This window comes from Aotus nancymaae, unplaced genomic scaffold (assembly GCF_030222135.1).
Source record: "Aotus nancymaae isolate 86718 unplaced genomic scaffold, 86718_ANA_hifiasm-v0.15.2.pri h1tg000064l_0, whole genome shotgun sequence".
In the NCBI taxonomy this organism is placed as follows: domain Eukaryota; kingdom Metazoa; phylum Chordata; class Mammalia; order Primates; family Aotidae; genus Aotus; species Aotus nancymaae.
Window position 1 is genome coordinate 2,198,240 of NW_026988478.1, and position 22,188 is coordinate 2,220,427.

Sequence of the window (22,188 nt, forward strand, 5' to 3'; positions counted from 1 at the left end):
GTGACAGAACAAGACTCTGTCTCAAAAAAAAAAAAAAAGAAAGAAAGAAAGATAATTATGGAGGCATAGGAGGATGAGGATGAGCTGATGCGACTTTGAACTAAGGCAGTGTCAAGAGACATTGGGAAAAGGGTATGGGTTAGAGAGAGGCCAGGAAGAGACAGACAGGAGTCCACAGCTTGGTGGATGTAAGGCCAGGAGAGAAGGACGAGGTGGACCCCAGATTTGGGGCACATGCCTCTCCCTGATATGCAAACGTAGGAGGAAGAGCCGGTGCACAGGAAGAGGTGAAGTGGTTACCTGGGAGCGTCTGGCCCCTGAGTGGAGGCCGTTTTTGTGTGGATATAGCTGCAGCCCACCTACAGTGCTCTCATCTGCTGGGCTGTTTGTCTCTATCACAGACTCACCTACGTCCCGGATAACTGAGAGCAAATCCAGCTTTAGATTGAATAGCACTTTAACATCCAGTGGGAGCAAGGAAGAAAGCAGCAAGCCCAGTGGTGAAGGTTCGCCACTTCCTAGATCCAAGAACTTCACCTCTGAGGGCTTGTGAGAGGACTGGCTATGTTAGCTATGCAAAAGCAGGCGCCCTGTGTGAAAGGGCCTCCCGGGCTCCCCCTCCACCTTCCTGTGATGTGTACATCCCAGTCAGTAAGTGAGTTCATCTTTATCACACTTGGCTCCATACCTGGAGTTAGACTCCACTCCTTTCCCATACACAGTAGACCTTTTTACATTCAACCAGATCCAGCAGTAGCCATTGACTATTTTACACCAGGTCTTGAGCTAGACACGGGACCCAGTGGGGAATAAATGTGCTCCTACCTTCAAGGCTTCCACGGTAGAGAGGGTCAGAAGGGAGATGAGACTTTGAAGAGGTGGAGGGGTCAGAGTGTGGAAGGCTGTATTAACATACGGCGCGTTTGGGAGCCACCGCACATTTTCGAGTAGGGGAGGGCTTGGATGAGAAAGAAGTTAGTCTGGGAGTGAGGGGTACAAGGTAATTGAAAGAGGTCATTTGTGAGTCTGAAATTTTAGTCAGTGAAAGCCCCTAAAGGCTTAAACCTGGGGAGAACAAAGCTGAAGTCTGAGTAATGGGTTTTGGCAGATTTTTTTTCCCAATATCCCTTCAACGGCAAAAAATAATAGAGACTTTTTTTTTTTCCATTGGTAAATACACTCAGCATCTCCTTATTTGTCCTTAGTTGTTTTAAAAGAAAACAGCTTTGTTTTTCAGAGCAACTATGTAGGCCCGCACGTAGCCCATGCCTGTAACCCTACTGCTTTGGGAGTTCGAAACCAGTCTGTGCAACATAAAGAGAACCCGTTTTTACAAAAAATAAAAACATTAGCCCAGTGTGGCGGCATGTGCTTGTAGTCCTAGCTACTTGGGCGGCTGAGGCAGGAGGATCGCTTGTAACTAGGAGTTAGAGGTTACAGTGAGCTATGGTCATATCCCGGCTCTCTACCCTGGGCAACAGAGCAAGATCCTGTCTCAAAAAAAAAAAAAAAAAAAAAAACAGCAATTTAGAAGCGTTTCTATCTTTAATAATAATTCAGTATAAATTCCGTTATCCTGAAGATGGAGCATAAGGAGGGCCTGGCTAATATTACTGAGTTCCATTCCTATGGGGAGATTATGTTGTAGGGAAGTCAGCTGGTTAATATACAGGGAACTCCTACACGCGCAAGAGAAAACTGTGCACGCCCCATTAGAAAAATAAGGCAAAGGCTTAAACTGGCAATTATAAAAGAAGTGATTCGAGGATCCAATAAGCATTTCCAAACATGTTCAAATGAAGACAGCAAGGAGATGCCGTTCTCTTTTCATCTGATTGGATGGCAGTGACAGAACATAGAGTGTCAGAACCTACAAGGACCAAGGATTTGGCTTCCCCTGGTCATTGTACAGGTGAGGAAGACAGGCCCAGATGGGGGAAGGGACACAGCTAAACCCAGGAGTTAGATGGGCAGATTCTGAACAGATCCCCCTCTGATGACAGTGGCTGCTGAGAAGTGGGGACTGATGAACGTCACAATCACCTAAGTACCTCGAGGTTTTGCAGCCTGGAAGGAGGCCTGGTTTCTGTCCTGCCAGTTTGATCCTGCAGTTTTACAAAGTGGCCACGAGGTGTCGATGTTAATAACGCTAACAAGTCAACACTTGCAATTGCTCAAATACTGAGCTTAGTTGCGAAATACGAGGGAGTTTTCAGGTTTCAAAATGTACATTTTAATAGGGGAAAACCCATAAAAACACTGTGGTCAGGGTATCGGTTCAATTTTTTTGACTTTATAAAGAAAACAGTGTATCAAGCCCGTGTAAAACCTGCCTGAAACAGCATTCCAAGGGTTTGTGACGAAGGAAGTTCAGGTTAGCATACAGCCGCTCTGGGACTTTTTACAGAATATTCCATCTGGAGCCTGGAGTTCTCTCTAAGAAATTGGATCCTCAACCCCAGGTCCAGGGTTCCTGCGTGATGTGCCGAATGATGATTTCAAAGCCCTCTCTGCTACTTACCGTCCTCGGCTAAGTCACTTCGTCCTCATCAACCCTCCGTTTTCTCTATAGGGCTACCAGCTCCCTCTTAGAGTTGTTTAGAAGATTAAATAGAACGAGACAATGTATTTGAGAGAAGCAGGCAGAGATCGTGGGTCTGAGCGCTGGCTCTGGGATCAGACAGCTCGATGAGGACATTCTTCGCTTCCTAGCTGCATGTCTTTGGACGGTCATTACACCTCTTGGGGCCTCCATTCACTCATAGGCTAAAAAGAGGGCTAAAATCTTACCCATCCCTTAGGCTTCCCGTGCAGATTAAGTGGAGTTTTGTGGTTAAGCATCAAGCATCCTGTTTAGCGCTGTGTCAATAAGAGTAATAATTCCCGTGACTACTTGGGTCTCTTGTATGTATCTCTGCCTTGCATTGCTGCATTCTGATTTTTAAATACTTGCCTCTCCTCCACTTAACTATGAACCCCTCAAATACAGATGCTGTGGGTATACACATGTGTTTTTAATTCTGCATCTCCCTTGTTCAGCCCAGGGCTTGGTTCATACTGCTAAATGCCGGTTCTTCCTTCTCCCTCATTTTACAGGTAAATGAAAGCCTGGAGAGGTGGGCTGATTCGCCCAGGTTGGACATGAGTTAGTACTTCCTCCATTACGGCACTTGTCACTCTGAATTATATAATGTGTTTACTTCTCTGTCTACCATGCTTAACCATAAGCTCCCTGAGGGCAGGAAAACTTATCCCAAACTGTTTCCCTGGGTTCAAATACCATCATTAGCATAGCTAACATTTATGGGGCACTTGCCATGTGCCAGACACTCTTCTAAGCGCTCTTTTTCATGCATTAAGCAATGTAATTCTCATATATAACTTGTAAGCCAGGTACCATCATTATCCGAGTTTTACAGGAGCAGAAACTGAGACACGAAGAGGTTAACTTACCCAACGTTACACGGTTGGCAAGTAGGAGAGCCAGGCAGTCGGAATCTGGGCCGGAACGCTTCACCTGCAACTTAACCTCTCAGGCAGAAATCCTTCATGAATTTTTGTTGGCTGGAATTGAATCAGTAAGATTGAGCGATACTGTAGTATCATGGGGCGTGACCCTAAGCGTGCCTTCAAGTTCTACGTTGAGACCTGCTTCAGGTGTGCCATCCAAGGGGTACAGGAAGAACCATGTCTGCAGGGAGAACGGTGTGCAGAACCATGTGGGAGTGAGTGGGAGGAGGAGTCAGCGGGAGGCAAGGTGAAAGGGAAGCCGCTGAGCTCAGGTACCATCTAGTCTAGGAGAGCAGGGAGCCGCAGTGAGGACCGTGGAGGAAGCCTGGGAGCTGGGCATCCCCCCATCCCTGCCGTGAGTCTATGGTGGGACCACAGTCATTTGCGACAGCGTGGATGAATCTGGAGGACATTAAGTGAAATAAGCCAGACACAGAAACATAAATACTGCATGATCTCACTCACATGTGGAATCTGAAAGAGTCAAACTCCCAGAAGCAGAGAGTAGAATGGGTGTTCCCAGGGACGGGGAGGTGAGGGAAATGGGAAGATGTCGGTCCAACGATACAAACTTTAAATTATACAACGAACAACTTCCAGGGATCTCGTGCAGATCCACGTGGGTGATGGGAGATGTGCTATTTGGTTTAGTGGTGATAACCATTACAAGCGTATATGTATATCAAATCATCATGTTGTATACCTTGAATGTATACACTGTTTGTCAATCAAACATTTTAAAATTTAAAAATGTCTTAAAAAGAAGGCAGTACTTAGTTCCCTGGGCACCCACAGGTGCCTCGGCACCCCTGGAAACTCAGTGGCCCGGCACATCCCTCCAGCCCAGATGGATGGTGCATGGGACTCATCTCCCCAGCTCTGTCAATGGGTAGTGGTTCTCCAGAGTCCTGTGCTGAAAAAGATTAGAGAAATGCCCAGTGTCTGTGGCAAGAGCATTATTTGATATGCTCTCATGGGTCCAGGAGGGGATCGTGGGCCGCATTTTAGTCCATCCTGCCCAAGGCCTTGCCTTTCTGATCAACCCAAATTCTTGCAGCTTCTGCAGGCCTTCCTGGGCAGCCAGGCTGGCACTGGGGTTGTGGGCTTTGTCTGGGGAGCTGAGAAAAGCAGGCTGACTCCCCCAGGGCTCTACCCTAGAATACTGGCACTGTGCGTCCCATGCTCTGACTCACTGCATGCAAGCCACACGTGAACACCCTGCCTGCCTCCCACCCAGAAGGAGCTGGAGGTGGTGTCTCCTGTGGCCATCCCTAGCTCTAAGTAAGTCTCCTCCCTTCCTCCATCCCTGCGTCGTCTCTGCGCTGTGTTATTGTTGGCTGACGTGGATGAGGTTGAACATTTGCCAAACATCTGCTCGTGTCTCCTGAATGTGCTCCCAAACAGACGGGCAGGAAGCAGAACCACCCTCGAACTGCACTGCCAGGGCCTGTGAGCTGCCACTCCAGGACACTGCCTGGTGTGCTTGGGGCTGGCGGGATACCCTGAGCTGAGATCTGGTCTCTTGCTTTGGGGAGGGTGGGAGAATGGCTTCACATCCTTCCTTCCCTCCAGGTAGGAATAGTGCTGTGGGTTAGGGACGTTCAACAGACGGAGGCCGGCCACAGATGGCTGGAGATAGAGGAGGAGTATAGGGTCCCCCCGGGAGATAGAGGGGAGAGAGTGGCCTCCACTTCTGGGATGGACATGGGAAGCAGACAAGGATGTGAGTGCAGACAGCTCATTCGAGAGGTGATATGAGACAGGAAAGGGAGGCAAGTCAATAAAAGATGCTTCTTACCAAGCAGCTGGCACGGGGGGCAGCTGGAACGCCATCCCACTACGGAACCTGAGAGGCAGGATGTGCCTCAGCAGAAACCCCACCTGAGGGGTGAGCACGTGGGGAGATCTGTTTCTCATCTCACATCTGTCTTTGATTGAGGATGCTCTGGGGACGGGAACTCCCTGGCTTTCTTGTCCTGCTGCAGGGAGTGGGCTGGGAGAAAGCCCTCAGCGGAAGCCCCGGGGGCCTGCAGTAGGAAGCCACAGAGGAAATTTGGGCAGAAAAGGACAGTTCCTGTTACAAGTGGCAAACGAAGGTCAAAGATAAAGGGTAGATGGGGGCGTGGACCCACTGCTTATTTCTCTCCTCCTGTCTTCTTTTTCTCTCTATTACTCATGGCTACTTGCTCACCTCTTCTCTCTCCTCCCCTGCCCGTCTCTCTCCTGTCACTTCTATCTCCCTCTTGCTGTTATCTCTCTTTCTCTCTCTCTCTTTCCCTAGGTACCTGCCTCTCCTTCTCCCTGTTTTCCTTATGTATCCCAGACATGGAATGAGCAAGTAATGGATTGATAAAGTGCCTCATTCCCACCGCCCGAGCAGGGGCCCTTTAGCCCCGTCCCAGGGAGATGCTTCCTCCTGTCCCCAGGACGAACGCTGCTCCCCCAGGCCCTTAGGTGATAAAGTGATCTTTGGCCACTTAATGTTGCCAAACCTAGGCTCCGTTTGGCAATTACAATGTTGTTTTCCGTGTCATAACGAAATTCTGAACTTATTGTAAAGTTGAATCTTTCCTCCTCCTCCAACTCAGCTCCCTGCTGGCAGGAGACCCCTGGTAGATTTGCTTCCCCACCTTGCTAACTGCAGTTTCTGACCCTTTTGGGGTTGAAGTTTGAGGGCAGGAAAATAAATGAGATCATCAGGAAAGTTCTTTTATTTATTTATTTACTTTTTTTTTTTTTTTGAGACAGAGTCTCGCTCTGTCACCAGGCGCCAGGCTGGAGTGCAGTGGCACAATCTCGGCTCACCGCAACCTCCACCTCCCAGGTTCAAGCAATTCTCCTGCCTCAGCCTCCCGAGTAGCTGAGATTACAGGCACGCGCCACCACGCCCAGCTAATTTTTGTATTTTTTTTTTTTAGTAGAGACGGGGTTTCACTATGTTGGCCGGGATGGTCTCGATCTCTTGACCTCAGGTGATCCCCCACCTCGGCCTCCCAAAGTGCTGGGATTACAGGCATGAGCCACCGCGCCCGGCCAGGAAAGTTCTTTCTCCACGCCAGTTCTGAGAGATCCAGCTTCTGTGTTCTTTGGTCTTGGCAGCTGGCCAAGGCCACCGTCTGTCCTGAGTGTTTCGAGTCTCCTGATCTCCCACTCTGCAGGGTCTTTCCTAGGGTTTCTATAGAAGGCAGACGGGTCTCTCATCCAGCTCCGCTTGTTCTCAGCCTCTGGGCATCCCCCCATACTTCTGAGTTCCTCCTGTTGAGGTCTGTCTGTTCTTTCAAAGACACCACCTAGACGGGGCCTAGGATGACCCCACATTCTCGTTCCCTCTCTCTCTCCCTCTCTTGTAGTCCACATCTGGTCCACAGGAAACAAGGGACTCTTCAAGCTCCAACAAATTCTGGGTACATGGATCCAGCCCCACGAAGTCAGTCTTCCTTCTCGCCACCAGAGCAGCAACTCCATATTTCCTCCTTTCTCTCTCTTTTAGCCTCTCCGGGTGGGAGTCAGTGCCAGTACTGGGTGTCCTTCAAAGGGCAGAAGGTGCTATCAGTATCCCCGAGTGACCTTCCTGAAGCGCCTTTCTGTTCACTTCAGGTGGAGGGGTCATATTCTCATTCCTCTTTGGGGACGATGCCAGGACATAGAACACCATCAGTTTTCTTCGGAAAAAAAAAAACCTTTTCTCATCTCTAACCGCTGACTCTTGTAAACCTCTTTACCAGGAGCAGGAATTTTTGGTCACTTCCTTTGCAAATGTTTCCAAGAGAGGACTGTAATGTACAGTTACCCAATCTCATTTGATCCGGAATTCCTTTTGCATCATTACGGTACCTAGAACCACAGAGGCAAACGTGTCTCACAGGACTGCTGCAGTCCCTCTGCCCTTCCATTTCTTGCATCAAAGCTCAGCCCAATTCCTCTCTCCTCGAGGAAGTATCTCTTGATGTTTCCCAGGTAGAGATAAGTAGTTTCCTCTCAATACCCCACAGTGCCTTTTACACCCCACTCCCACCCATGACGATACACAAACTCTAGGGCAGCGTTCTCTTTCCCCAGAATCTATCCCTTGAAGGGATCCAGTGAGGAGGGACCACATGTTGGTCACGTTGAGGTTCCTAATAGGGAATGTGTTCTCTTTCCGGGTCCACAAGGGGGCGTAGTTTTAAGCAAGAACTCCCTAGCGCCATGCCCCATTCCCATCTCTCTCCATCCGGGAGATTTAACGGTCTCTGTTCTAATTTTCACGGACGCGGGAAGAATCAAAAAGTCAATCACTCCAGCGGAAGTTCTAAGGAACTGCTTTCATTGGCCAGAGGAACTTGGGGAACTGGGAGTTTCTCCCAGGATAAATTCCTGTGCTCCTTCACCCACACCAGATTTCCAGCTCTCTGGAATCCGCCCCCGCCCACAGGGTGGGAGCTCTCTTTCCCCTCCTGGATTTCCCCTCTGGAGTCCCCTTCCACACTCGTCGTGGAACTTTTCTCTCTTCTCCTTTTTCTCTTTCTCTACCTAAATAATTATCACTTTTCTGCAACACTTTTGGGGTCTGGTATTTATTTCACAAGTGCATTGAGCCATGGTTTCCTCTCTCATTCTTAAGTGATAGACCAAGAACCTTCAGAAACGTCCTCTCAGGGAAGCTGAGGGCTCCCCTGAACCCCTGAACCCCAACACTAACAAGCAACCTGAATGCCTGACATTTAGCTCATGCTCACTATGTGTTTGTTAAGTGACTCAATGAGTTCTTAAGATTTGGGCCTTCCCCAAGACGGGCTTCTGGGATGTGTTGATTGAGCAGGTTTTTTGCACAAGGATTTCAGAGAAACTCTTTATTGAGTGACTAGAATTGGATCTGTTTCTCCGATTCTCCCTGCCAGTGTTAGACGAATTGTACTCAGGAGACAGGGGTGCATAAACATTGGACCTTGTCAGACGTAGTGGCTCACGCCTGTAATCCCAGTGACACGGGAGGCTGAGGCAGGAGGATTGCGTGCGCCCAGGAGTTTTAGGCTGCAGTGAGCTATCACTGTGCCACTGCACTTCAGCCTGGATGCCAGGGTGCAATCCTGTCTCTAAAATAATAAAATAAAATAAAAACGATTGAAAAAAGAAGAATGGGACCTCTCAATCTGGGTTTGTGTCAGTGGGACTTGGGAATGGTAGCTCAGCCTCTTTTATTTTAAATGAGCCATTGAGAGAGATTGAAGAGCTGATTCAGAGAATAAAGGCTCAGATACCAACCACGGAGTCAACCAACTATGCATAGAAAATGTAGGGGAAAAAACTCACAATAAAAAATAATAATACAGCCATAAAAATAACACAAGGCAGGGCATGGTGGCTCATGCCTGTAATCCCAACTCTTAGGGAGGCTGAAACAGGAGGATTGCTTGAGCCCAGGAGTTGGAGGCTGCAGTGAACTTTGATCACACCACTGCCTGGGCAATGGAGAGAGACCCTATATCTGAAAAAGAAAAAAATCATAATACAAATAAAAACCAATACAGTATAACAACTGTTTACTTAGTATTTACATTGTATTGAGTACTACAAGTAATCTAGAGATGATTTAAAATATGTAATAGGATATGCTTAGGTTATATGCAAACACTGTTTTACACCATTCTTGTTGTAGTTAGAACATTTACTGACTGCATATGCATATATATATTATTATTATTATTATTATTATTATTTAATGTAGGGTCTTGCTCTGTCACCCGGGCTAGAGTGCAACAGTGTGATTGCAGCTCATTGTAACCTTGAACTCCTGCTGCCTCAGCTTCTCAAGCACCTGTGACTACAGTTGTGTTCCATGCCAGACTTCACAATACAATTTAAATATGTAAAACAAACTATTCTCTACAGCTGCTATGATTTTCTTAACAAATCTCTACCCTGGCAAAGGTGTGGTGGGGAGGAGACTAATTAGATTTAAATCAACCATAAAATCTTATTCTGATGCAATAATTCAAAGGGTCCCTTTAGCTGAAATTTTTGACCTCTTAGGTTTGTCCCCGCCATCCTTCCCTAACGCGGAGCGGCGTGTGGCACATGTGGAGGGCTTGCCAGGTATGCATGGCAGCGGGGGAGAAGGCGGGTTCTTGAGTCCATGAGTTGTCCTGGAGGGTCCCTGCCGAGCTCTGCCATGAGGCACCTGGACTGCTCTGGGCTGGCGACTGGTGAAGGCTGACCAGCTCCCTCTGCTATACTGGCCCTAGGTGTCTGTGGCTGGAGTGACTAGTGATCTGGCCTGGTCAGGACGTTACGGTCCTTCTTGGTTGACCAAACCTCCCCTGAGTTCTCGATGGTGCTGTGGCTGTCCTTCTTCCTTCAGGTACGGGCCCCTTTGTCCCTGTAGCAGGGACGTCCTCTGGTAAACTCTCCTGCTGATCCTCAGCTAACTTCTGCTTATCTTCTTCCGCACATTGGAACGTTTCGGTCATGAGCACAGCACACAGGAATGGAAAGTGGCTCGTCTGTGCTCACCTCAAGCCCCGCCTCCCCGATCCTGCTAAATCATGAGTCCACTTTGATGTGTTTTCCCTTTAGGTTCTACAAGTCATGATTTCCCTGTGGTTGTGCATGAGAGGTGAGTCCAGCTTGAACTGGGCAAAAGCATTTTCCTAAACTTCCCTAAAATATCAGGATTAATATGTAGATAGAAACAGGAGGCAAAGAAACTCTAGGCAGACAGGGGAGGGTCCCTGGCAAAGCCCGACCTTCAAGCTGAAAAGCCTGAAACCCACGACCCAGCGTCAGAACTTCTATAGCTGTTTATCCACTCTCTCCCGATTAGTTTTTTTTTTAAATAGTGTATTTTTACCAACTGAATGTTGCCTTTTCCAAAACTACCTAAAGCCCATCCCACCCTCCATCCTGTGCCTATAAAGACCCCAGTCTCAGCCAGAAGATGGGAGAAGCAGCTGGATATCAAGGAGAGGCAACTTGACTTTGGAGGAGAGAGGCAGAGAGGTGACTTGACTTCAGGGGAGAGCAATCTGCCCTTCCCGTCCCCTTTTTAGCTCCTCTCTCCACTGAGAGCTGCTTACATTGCTCAATAAAATTCTCTGCATTCACCGTCCTTCAATTTTTCCACGTGACCTAATTCTTCTTGGGCACTGGGCAAGAATCAGGACCCACCAAGTGCAGGTTCTCAAAAAGGCTGCCACACTGGCCCTTTGCCCTCCCTGGCAGAGGGCAGCAGCCACACGTGATGAGGCAGAAGGACCACTGAGCTGATAACATACTGCTGTTTGCAGACAGTAGAGCTAAGAGAGCGCTGTAACATGCCCTCTGGGGCCGTGGGATCACAGGCACCCCCACCCCGATGCTGCTGTGGGGCCTGCACAGAGTTTGCTCCTGCCTGTGCCAAGTGGCTGGCTGGTTCCTGCACTGGCTCACCTATGCGCTCCCTCCCATGAGGGGTAAGGCCCAGCAGGCCTGAGTAAATGGAGTTTGGTTCTGCCAGCACCAAAGCAGCCTGCACTTGCTTTCCTGCGCGCTCCTTCCCATGAAGGGCTGAGCACGGCAGGCTGAGGACATGAGACGCCTCTGTCCCAGGTCCTATGTAGGGGTCAAGAAAACAGCCTCCTGTATCAATATTATGCCTCCTTGTCCTTCTCTTGCCAATTTCTCCTCTGTCTATTCTTTGGGACCAGAGGTGTGAGCTGCAATCTCCACTTCTCTCTGTCTCCTGCTCTACCTCCCCTCCCCGCTAGGGTAGCATCTTAGGCCATTGTCTCCCTCCAAGGCCAAAGGTCCTTTCTTTCTATCATGGAATAAATCATGAAGTTCAGCAACCAGACCTCCTCCTAATAAGCCAAGAGGAATGGGGGTGAGAAAACCAATTGGTTTTCTTTCTTGCCATAAATATAACTTATAGAACTACTGCACGGCTGGAGATCCAAATGCTTCGCAGATGTCAGAAGCTGAATGATTAGCGTTGCCTTCCTACTCTGCCAGTCTGTACTCCCCTCTTCTCCCAGCTCCAGGCAGGCGTATGCCTCACACTGCCTAGGAAAAGAATAGAAACAAAAATGCAAAAAGAAAACCATATTCCTGTATTATAAAGTAGTAGACAATATCCAAATGCTGTAATGACATAAACAGGAGTGTGAGAGAACAGGAGAGGGACAGACTCAAGGATGCTTTGGAAATGGGAAGACTTCACAGAGCGAGGGCCGTTCCAGTGGAGAGGGGCCTGCATACTGGTGTGTATTATGTTTTTACTTCTTTAGTTTTTTTTCTTTCTGAATCTGCTGTGATTCTGGGGGCTGCACAAGTCACAAATCGTTGCTCAATCAAATGCCTCTGAATTTAATTCGGCAGCAGTTTTTCTTTTCTTTTCTTTTTTGAAAGAAAGAGAAAGAAAAAAAGAGAAAAGAATGAAGGAGAAGAAGAAAAAGGAAGAGAGGGAGAGAGAACGGGAGTATTGCTTTATTGCCCAGGCTAGATTGCAGTCTAAAAATGGGAATTTTTGAAAACCTCTTTTATGCCAATAATTGTGCTTAACAATGGAGACAGGAAGGAATAAGGGAAGAAAATAACAAACAAGCAACCAACCAATATTTCATTTAAACCTATGAAATGCTGTGCAATTACTGAGGAGTGATTTACTTCCGATTATGTAGTCACTTTTAGAGTAGGTGTGATGTGGTACTGATAAGAATGTACGTTTTATGTATTTGAGTGGAGAGTTCTATAAATGTTTATTAAGTTTACTTGCTCCGGGTCTGAGTTCAAGTCCTGGATATCCTTGTTAATTTTCTATATCGTTGATCTGTCTAGTATTGACAATGTGATGTTACAGTCTCCCACTATTATTGTGTGGGAGGCTAAGTCTCTTTATAAGTCATTCAGAACTTGCTTTATGTATCTGGGTGCTCCTGTATTGGGCGCGTATATATTTAGGATCGTTAGCTCTTCTTGTTGCATTGATCCTTTTACCATTATGTAATGTCCTTCTTTGCCTCTTTTTTGCCTTTCTTTCTTTAGTTTTTTGAGACAGAATCTTGCTCTGTTGCCCAGGCTAGAGTGCAGAGGCATGATCTCAGCTCACTGCAACCTCCACCTCCTAGGCTCAAGCAATCCTCCCACCTCAGCCTCCCAAGTAACTGGGACTACAGGCATGCACCATCACACCCAGCTAATTTTTCTAATTTTTTGAAGAGACGGGGTTTTACCACATTGCTCAGCCTGGTGTCCAACTCCTGGGCTCAGGCAGTCCTCCCACCTCAGCCTGCCAAAGTGCCAAGATTACAGGTGTGAGCCACTGTGCCTGGCCTAATGTGTAACTTGAAAGGCCCATTCAGAGGACTAGATTTCCAAAACAAAATCAATTGAATGGTTAGGAACCATACCCTCCAAGCAGCTGAGTTACCTGTTGACTTCAACATTTGTGAATTCTTCTGATTAAAAAGTAATACATGCTCACTGGATTAAACAAACACTCACTATATACTTATACTGGATATAAATACCTGTATTGTTCATTTCTCATGTGTCTCCTTAACATACATTTTATATGCCATAAAGAGCCATCAGACTCGTATCAGACTTTCTGTGAGAAAGCACGTTACTTGTATAAACCCCTCAGTGTTGGGATTAATTTGCGATAACAGTATTTCCTGACTTGTTCTAGTTAATTTAGAAATTGGTAGTAGAGGTGGAACGCTGCATTGACAGATTGGCTGGGCAACAGCGTGAGGAAACTGAATCGACTGAAAACTCTGCAGCCCCTGCTGTACTGTGGTAAAATATTTACAAGACTAGCCTGCGATGACTCGGAAGGCTTATTAGCTTCTTAATGAACTTGTAGCTCTAGGGGAAGGGGTTGAAAATAGAGTGTCGGTAGCATGTGCTGGTTATTACTGTGCTTAACAAGATTTACAAGGAAGAGATAAGCACAGAAAATAATTGACTGGTTTCTAGGAGTAATAAAAGAAAATAGTGAAAGGCCAGAAATTAAGGTGGAAAAGCTAACTGCCCTCCGATGATCAATGCTAAGTAATGGAATTTAGAATGATTTTAAATGGCCAAAGGCAAATATCAGATTAAGGGTGCGCTGTCCAGTTGGAATTACAGCAAAAGTCAAATGAAGGGTGTGTTCTACACCTGTTGTTAAAATTTCCCTCTGACTGAAATGTATCAGAGCAAATGTTAGACTCAGGCTGTGGCCTCGACACCTATTGCTTCAAGCTGCCTCTAGGTAGCCACCACCACATTTAGCGAAAGAAGCTGGGGTGCCTAGAATGAAGAAATGAAGCAGATCTGGGATCCAAGCCTTGAAAGAACAATGGGTGTGGTTCCTGGAAGCAGAACCGACTGCTGGACTTCGAGACTCATAACGCCAACCAAACCAAGCAGCCTCCCCTCTCATGATTCTGGCCTTAAAAGGCCTGTGATTATTCGGGACCTATAACCACTCTCGAGACTCCAAGAGGCAAACAGGCTGGGAAAGCTATGCAGCCCCCCAGGAGGACACATTTTCTGAAACCTACTTCCGATGAGGCCAAGCAGGCAAGATAAAAGGAAGAAACTTCTGAAATATGCCCTTGGAGGACAGTAAAAAAAAACGGAGTGTCCTCCAGAGAGCAGCCTCAAGGACTAACTGGGGAACATCTCCCACCCTCCAGGTCGGAGGTCCCCACGATGGCTGTCCAGTAGGATTTCAGAATGTCTTTGGTTCTGCAACTGCAGGCATCTCCCATTTTTCTCCTCTTTGAATGAGTCTTTATGGCTGTTGTCTTGTCTCTGTTCCACCACTGAATACTGGTATGTAGAAGTCAGCTAACTTGACCTTTTAGATCAGCAGTTGACAAACCATTGCCCATTGACCAAATACAGCCTATAGCCTTCTGCCTATTTTTTTTTTTTTTTTTTTGAGACAGGGTCTAGCTCTGTCACCCAGGCTAGAGTGCAGTGGCATGATCTCGGCTCACTGCAACCTCCGCCTCCTAGGTTTAAGAGATTCTCATGCTTCAGCCTCCTGAGTAGCTGTTACTCTAGGCATGTACCACCACACCTAATTTTTTTTTTTTTTTGTATTTTTAATAGAGACGGGGTTTCATCATGTTGGCCAGGCTGCTCTCGAACTCCTGACCTCCAGCGATCCATCAGCCTCTGCCTCCCAAAGTGCTGGGATTACAGGCATGAACCACTGTGCCCAGACTCTTCTGCTTGTTTCTAACTTTATCTAAATAAAGTTAGATTGGAACACAACTGAGCTCATCATTTGCGTACTGTCTGTGACTGCTTTTTGTGCTACGATGGCAGAGTTGAGGAGTTGCAACTGAGACGCTATAGGCTGCAAGCCTTATATACTTACACTCTGGCCCTTTAAGGAAACATTTGGTGACCCCTGTTCTAGGATGACAGATGGGGCCACATGGAGCCACATCTGACTTGATGCAGAGACCACTGTGCATTTTCCGGAGATTCTCGTCTTTTGAGCCGGGTTCCTGGACTGGATGGGACTTTGTGTTGTCTCTCGTGGAGTAAGAGTGAGTGTTTGTTTGTTTTGTGGAGGAAGGAGGGAGAAGAGGGACATTTGGTGACCAGAATGTGGCTGAGATAATGAATACTCCCTAAATATTCATGTGCTCTTCCTAGCTGCCTTGTAGTTGGGTGTGGTCAGAAAATAAGTTCCTGGCAATAGATCACCGAGTAAAAATGTCACATATCACTCCTGGCCTGAGCCACTGAAACACTCTTACATAATTCTCTGTGCTTTCTCCTCCTCGGATGTGGAGCTCTGGAAGCATCATGTTAAGATGACGGAGACACAAGGTACAGACAGCCGGACCCCTGAGTCACCTTGGAAGCTCTGACTGGTACAATAAACATCACAGCTGTCATAATTTAAATAAAATTGAGTTTATACTTCTATATTATTGATGGTGACAAGAGGCAGAGAAATTCTAGGCAGACGGGGCGGATCCCTGGCAAAGCCTCACCCTCAAGTCAAAAAGCCTGAGACTGAGGCCCAAAGTGAGAACTTCTGTCCTTGTCTTCCTGCTCAAATGTTGCCTTTTCCTAAACCACCCATGGCCCCACCCCATCCTATCCTGTGCCTATAAAGACCCCAGACTCAACCAACAGGGGAGAAGCCACTGGATGTTGGGGACTATGGCTGGACATTGGAGAGAAGTGGCTAAACTTCAGAGAACTTGCTGGCATAAGTTCAGAGAAGAATCCAGCTAGAGATGGCCGGACTCCAGGGGAAGATACCTGCCCCATCCTCTTTTCAGCTCCCCTTCCTGCTGAGAGCCACTTTCACTGGGGACAATAAAATCTACATTTACCATTCTTCAATTTGTTCATGCAACCTCATTTTTCCTGGACGATGGATAAGAGCTCAGGAAACATGAGTGCGGATACAAAGGGCCCACTGAGCTGTTACTACTTAAGCCGTCTATGGACGGCAGAGCTAAAAGAGCTCTGGGGCTTCAGGGGTTGCAGACACATCCCAGCTGCTGCTGCAGGACCTGCACAGAGTTTGCTGCTGCCTGCACACAAAAGCAGTCACCCTGCTCCTGCTCGCCTGCATGCTCCCTCTCATGAGGGGTAGAACGCAATGGGTACGAGTGAGTGGAGTTCCCTCCTGCTGGAGCAGAAGTGGCCAGCTGCTTCCAGTGCTCATATACTGTAGTTCCACCTTGTTTGCTCACATGCCGCCTCCCACGAGGAGTTGAGAATGGTGGGCTGAGTAAATGGGGCACGCCTGCTGCAAGTCCCATGAAGAGGTCAAGGAAATATCCTGCTTCGCTATCTATATTTAATAATACAATTTTATATTTATGTTATTAATAGTTTCCCATACTATGTAAAATCACCTTTGGAAACATGATTTTTAATAACTTTATGTTATTCCATTGGATTATTTCATTGATAATGCACCATGCATGGAAAGGTGTCAGGAGAAAGATGAGTTTATTCACTGCTTGTAGGAAAACAACTTAGTGCAATTTTTTTTGAAGTACCTAATAAGAGATGTCAAGTAGCTGGGCATAGTGGCACGCACCTGTAGTCCCAGCTACTCATGAGGCTGAAGCAGGAGGATTGCTTAAGCCCAGGAGGCAGAGGTTGCAGTGAATGGACATAGCACAATTGCAGTCCCACCTGAGTGACAGGGTGAGACCCTGTCTCAAAAAATACATAAATAAAGAGATGTGGGCAAAAATTTATGAACCAAGATTTTTGTTTTAGCTTAATTTATAATATCAAAATTGAAAATGACCTAAATGTTCAACAGTCACCAATCTGTTAAAGAAATGGCGGTGCATTTCCAGTCATTGTTGATGTGGCTTCTTTAGCATCAAGTGGCTGGAACTTGAGACAGAAAACATGGATGTGATCTGACGATTGGCAGCTTGAATATTCTGTCCTTCGCACCGTACTTATTCATTTCCTGCCGACTGCCTTGGATTATAGATGGGGCTGGCTGAGGTTATTCTCCTCTTAATTTTCTTGGCAACTCATGACTTCTGGCTGCAAAGACTCTTCAGATGGTGTCTCGGACATCAAACAGCTACAGCCCAACATTTGGTTACATAAAGTGCAAATGAATCATGAACATGTGGATTGTATTTCTATTCAAATACACAGGGATTTCAAATTATGGGAAATGGACTATGGGCTGTACAAATTAGCACTGGGTTTGGGAAAGTGATGGAAATGCTGAACAGATTCTCAGTTATGTCCATCTACTCGTCCCGAAAACATTCTTCCTTCGCACCCTACAAATGACAGTTATTTAATTTGAAGGAATGCTGAAAGCTAGTCTTCCCTGCAAGAGAGAGGGAAGGCCGAATGAATTTGCCAGAGGTTCCAGGGTTTATTTATTTTGTTCCAAAGCCAGCAAAGACTGAACAACATGCAAAATATACCCTCCCTTCCCCTTGGCTTCTGTGTTGGAACTTCCTTATCTTTCTTCAGGCTCTTCTCTGTCTTGGTGTTGCATCTCTGTTGCACGTCTTTTCCATTACTTGTTTCTTCAACGTTGAAATTTTAAAAGGCTTTACGCTTAGTGCATTTTTTTGGTATTGTTATTGTCATTTTCTTCTCTCTCTGCTGCTTGAATCAGAATTTAGTCCATTTTTCTTACTGTGCTTTCAGATTATTTTAAATCGGAACCTTTGACTTCAATTACTTTCTATTCACTGATGATTTTCATATTTCTACCCGCAATCCGATCTCTCTCCTGACTGCCGGTTCCTGCATCCCTATGCCCACCAGGCATCTCTACTCTCTACTCTCTGTAGCTCACAGATGCTCCAAACCTTACGTCCAAACTGAGCCCATCATCTTCCTCGTCATTCCTGTTGCTTTCCCTGCGTTCGTTATTTTAGTAACTAGAAGTATCAGTCACCAGTGCCATCATTTAGTTGGTTTAGGCAATTTTGAGTTTTCACTGTATGCCAGACACTGAGTTAGATCAGGGAACACAAAGATGAATAAGAGCCAGTTTTTTGCCCTTAATCTGTTCACAACCCAGTGGAGAAGAAGATGGACATATCCACAAATAATTATAGAGAAAGCCCAACATTAGAGATGTGCAGAGAACCTTAGTAGCATGGGAAAGGGGCATGAATTATGTAGGTAGTGGGATGCATTCAAAGGAGAATTTTAGAAGGGTGATCCCTAAGCTGACAATCGAAGGGTGAGAAAGATGAAGTAAGAGAGGGCACAGCATGCACGAAAGCACGGAGGGGACAGACGGCAGCGGAAGCAGACAATTAGCACAATTTCAGCTTTGCGGGAGCCTGGCGTTTGAAGCAAGTAGGCAGGGCTTAGTTATATAAAGGCTTACATACCTTGTTCAGAAGATTGGAATTTTATCAGATAGTTTATGTAGTCTCTCAGGGGAGTGTTCAGTGGCAAAGATAAAGGTCAGATTTCTCCCCCTCCTCCTCTTCTCCCTATGTTGCCCAGGCTGATCTTGAATTCCTGGTCTCAAGCAATCTTTCTACCCCAGCCTCTTAAACTGTTGGGATACAGGTGTGAGCCACTGTGCCTGGCCAAAAGGTCAGATTTTTACAGCTATGAGAGAGGATGAATTTGAGAAGTGTAAGACTGGATAGAGGTAGATAAAGTAGGAGACTCTTGGGTTACTCTGCCTGAATAGCATGAAAGCCTAAACCAGGCAGTGGCTGAGAAGTCAGTGGGGCCGAGCGATATTTAGAATACATAACTGTCAGGGACCAGGAACAGTGGCTCACACCTGTAATCCTAGCACTTTGGGAAGCTGAGTTGGGCATATTGCTTGATGCCCAGAGTTGAAGACTAGCCTGGCTAACGTGGCAAAACCCCATCTCTACTAAAAATACAAAAACCTTTAACTGGTCTTGGTGGTGTGTGCCTGTAATCCCAGCTACTAGTGAGACAGAGGCACCAGAATTGCTTGAATCCAGGAGGCAAAGATTGCAGTGAGCCGAGCTCGAACCACTGCCCTCCAGCTGAGCGACAGCACAAGACTCTGTCTCAAATAAGAAAAAAAAAGAAGAAAAGAGAAAGAAAGAAAGAGAGAGAGAGAGAAAAGAAGGAAAGAAAGAAAAAGAAAAAAGAAAAAGAAAGAGAAAGAAAATATAACTGTCAGGACTTGAGCTGAAAGTTGAGATCAGGAAGAAGTCAGGGATAGATTGTAGTTATCTGGGCTGGGTGATGTTAGTAGAGGAAACACGGGGGGGCTCAGAAATATTCTTGATCTATTGGACTGTGATTCCTTGGACTCATCCTCCTGTTTCTGGTCCCCGTACCGTGGTGCATACTGATGCCCATGACTCAAGCATGCCCACCACCCTTTGCCATCTGGCCAACTCACTCAAGCTTCAGAGTCAACTCATCTGTCTATCCATAGTTTCTCTGACCTGACTCAGCAGGGCCTGTGCCTTCTTCTGTGCGTCCACATCTCCCAGGGCTAAGCTTTATCCCCCAAATCACCCCACTGTAATGTACTTGCCTCCGTCAGTCTCCAGTAGAGAGTTCTGAGGACGGAAGCCCAGCAGCCATTCAGTTGCTGTTTGCTGACCATCGAATGCATCTTGGGAAGAAGTGAAGGTTGTTCTTTTTAGTTACAGAATTGAAATCTAATGTATCAGAGAAGTAAGGACCACACAGATGGCATCTGAGCTTTGATTTTTCTTTCTTTATTATTATTATTTTTTGAGATGGGGCTCACTCTGTCACCCAGGCTGGGTTGCAGTGGCACAATCACAGCTCACTACAGCCTCAACCGCCTGGGCTCAAGCAATCCTTTCACTTCAGCCTCCAGAGTAGCTGGGATTACTGGTGCACACCACCATCCCCAGTTAATTTTTGTTTTTTCAGAGATGGGGGTGGGTCTCACTATGTTGCACAGACTGGTCTTGAACTCCTGGACTCAAATAATCTGCCTACCTTGGCCTCCCAAAGTTCTGGGATTACAGGTGTGAACTACTGTGCCCGGCCTGAGCTTTGATTTTGTGACAGTTGTTACCAGTGTGGTCTCAGGAAAGAGGAAAGATGAAGGCAGCATGTTCTATGACCATCTAACAATGTGATCTGGGGCTGTAACAACTGCTCTGGGTATTAGATGCGTGGGAAGTCTCACCTGTGTGAGTGAATGGCGACTACCCTGGAGGCAAAGCACAGTGACCGTAGTAGCATCTGGGCTCGAGCCTTTCCGGGACCAGGGTGAGAGGACGATGGCTGAGGGACGGTAGTAGCACTGGTCAGAACAACAGGATGACAACAGGAGGCTCCGAGGAGGAGAGCTCAGTCACAGGGGTCTAGGGGGGCCTTTCCCTTGATTCCTCAGCAGTGCAGGATGGGCGTCACCTGCAAAGGAGATTCTTGATGAGGGCAAGGACGGGAACAGGCTAAGGTTTCAGGGGCAGAGGAAGAAGGAAGTAGCACTGGCGTGGCAGGAGGAGGAGGAAAGGTGAAAAAATGCCTCTAGAGAAACAGACTGTTGGAGTAGACACGGTGCAGGCACAGAGACAGCGACCTGAGTAGGAGCTCCTAGCCTGCAGTGGGGCTGTGTCCACAGCACACGGAGCAGGGCATGGAGACAGCAACCCAAGTGAGCGCCAAGCCTACGGTGGGGCTGTGTCCCCTGTGTTCACTGCAGATGGTGCGGGCATGGAGCCAGTGACCCAAGTGAGTTCTGAGTCAACAGTGGGGCTGTGTCCACTGCACATGGTGGAGAGAGAGTAACCCGAGTGAGCTTCAAGCCTATACTGGCGCTGATTTGGGGGAGCCTCCAGAGCTTGACAGCCTCACTGCTGATTGCTTTTGGCTCTGTGGTCGACGTAAAGGAAAAGTGTGAAATGACCTGGAAGGCGTTGGGAAGGCACCCTGGGGGGACCGGAAATACCTTTGAGGCTAAACCTAATGTCATTCCCTCTGTGAGGTCCAGTCTGTGTTCTCATTGTTGGAGTTTTTCTCTTCCCTTGAGCTCACTCCTGGCCTTTAAGTCGTCCGGTCTGCCCCGACACTGTGTTCGTAGTTCTGCAATCACCACTTTTGGACATCAGGCTGAGATCTGATCTTTGCAACTTGACTCTGGGGCCTTCCTTGAGAACTGATCGCTGGCCTTTTGTGCTAACCCTCTGTACTTTAAACTGCCTCAGTGAGCAGATTTGGCCTTGGGTGGACCATTGGCCCCTTTCTGGTTGACATCCATCCAAACGCATTCAGTTTCCCTTGGAGAGGTGGAGTTCAGACAACAGTCCTTTGTCCCCGCTGGCGTAGCGTTCTGTGGCAGCATGAGCTGGAATACTCAGCGTTCCAGCCAAGCCTCTGCCTCCTCCAGGTTTTCCTAGTTACAACAACTCAGTAATTTCTGCATGACCGATCTGACTTGAGGTAGGAAGAGCAGAACCTAATCTTCCGAATGGTGTATGTATTACCTGCCTATCTCCACCTCAAAGGGGAGCAAAGATATGATGCCCCAGGGATTACCCCAGGACTTTCATGTTTGTTCTGGTTCCAAGTCATTCCTGGGTGCCATTTGTTACTCTCTGGCTCCCCTAGTGCTTCTTGGGTCCCTGTGTGGGCTGGTAGTGGAGTCACTTCTTTTTCCCTTTAGTATAACAGACAGTCTGGATGAACCTCTATAGTCAGTCAGCCAGATAGCGGCCGTAAATATCAATTGATGTTTGTCGGTTTCTTCTCTGCTCTTGTCTAGTTTGGAGGAGATGACCAAACTTTGACGGCATTCTACAATGTGGTGCCAACCACAACCTGCTTTAATTCAGAGAGGTAATACAGGCGAAGTGATTAGCACAGTGCCTGGCACAGAGTCAACACTCAGGAAATAGTTGCTGCTGTCAGCACCATCACTATCATCACCATCATCACTGCTGCCATCATCACTATCGTCACCACCATCATCATCACCACCACCACCACTGCCATCATCACTATTATCACTGCTATTATGATCACCATCGTCACTAATTTCACCGCTACCTTCATCACCATCATCAACACCGCCACCATCACTATCATCACCATCATCATAATCACTACCACCACCAACATAATGATGATTACCACTGCCATCATCATCATCATCTTTGCCATCTTGCCTTCATCCAGAACAACTTCACATTTAGCTGTTTTAGTCATTGGTGTTTCATGTGAGATGTTATTTGTAAAAAGAGAGATGGTCCTCTTTGAAGTTTGCAGACC

The 22,188-nt window shown here is 47.0% G+C and overlaps 1 protein-coding gene across 3 annotated transcripts in view; it reads left to right on the forward strand.

Moving 5' to 3' along the window:
• CFAP161 (cilia and flagella associated protein 161) overlaps nt 1-22,188 on the forward strand; it is a 79,995-nt gene that overhangs the window by 20,185 nt on the left and 37,622 nt on the right. Inside the window, exon 8 of one of the 3 annotated variants that reach the window (XM_064366138.1) lies at nt 14,572-14,895. The exons of the other annotated variants lie outside the window; for them this stretch is intronic. The gene's annotated coding sequence lies outside the window, so the exon portion shown is untranslated. Of the gene's footprint in view, nt 1-14,571; nt 14,896-22,188 lie in introns of those variants that run through there. 3 annotated transcript variants of the gene reach the window in all.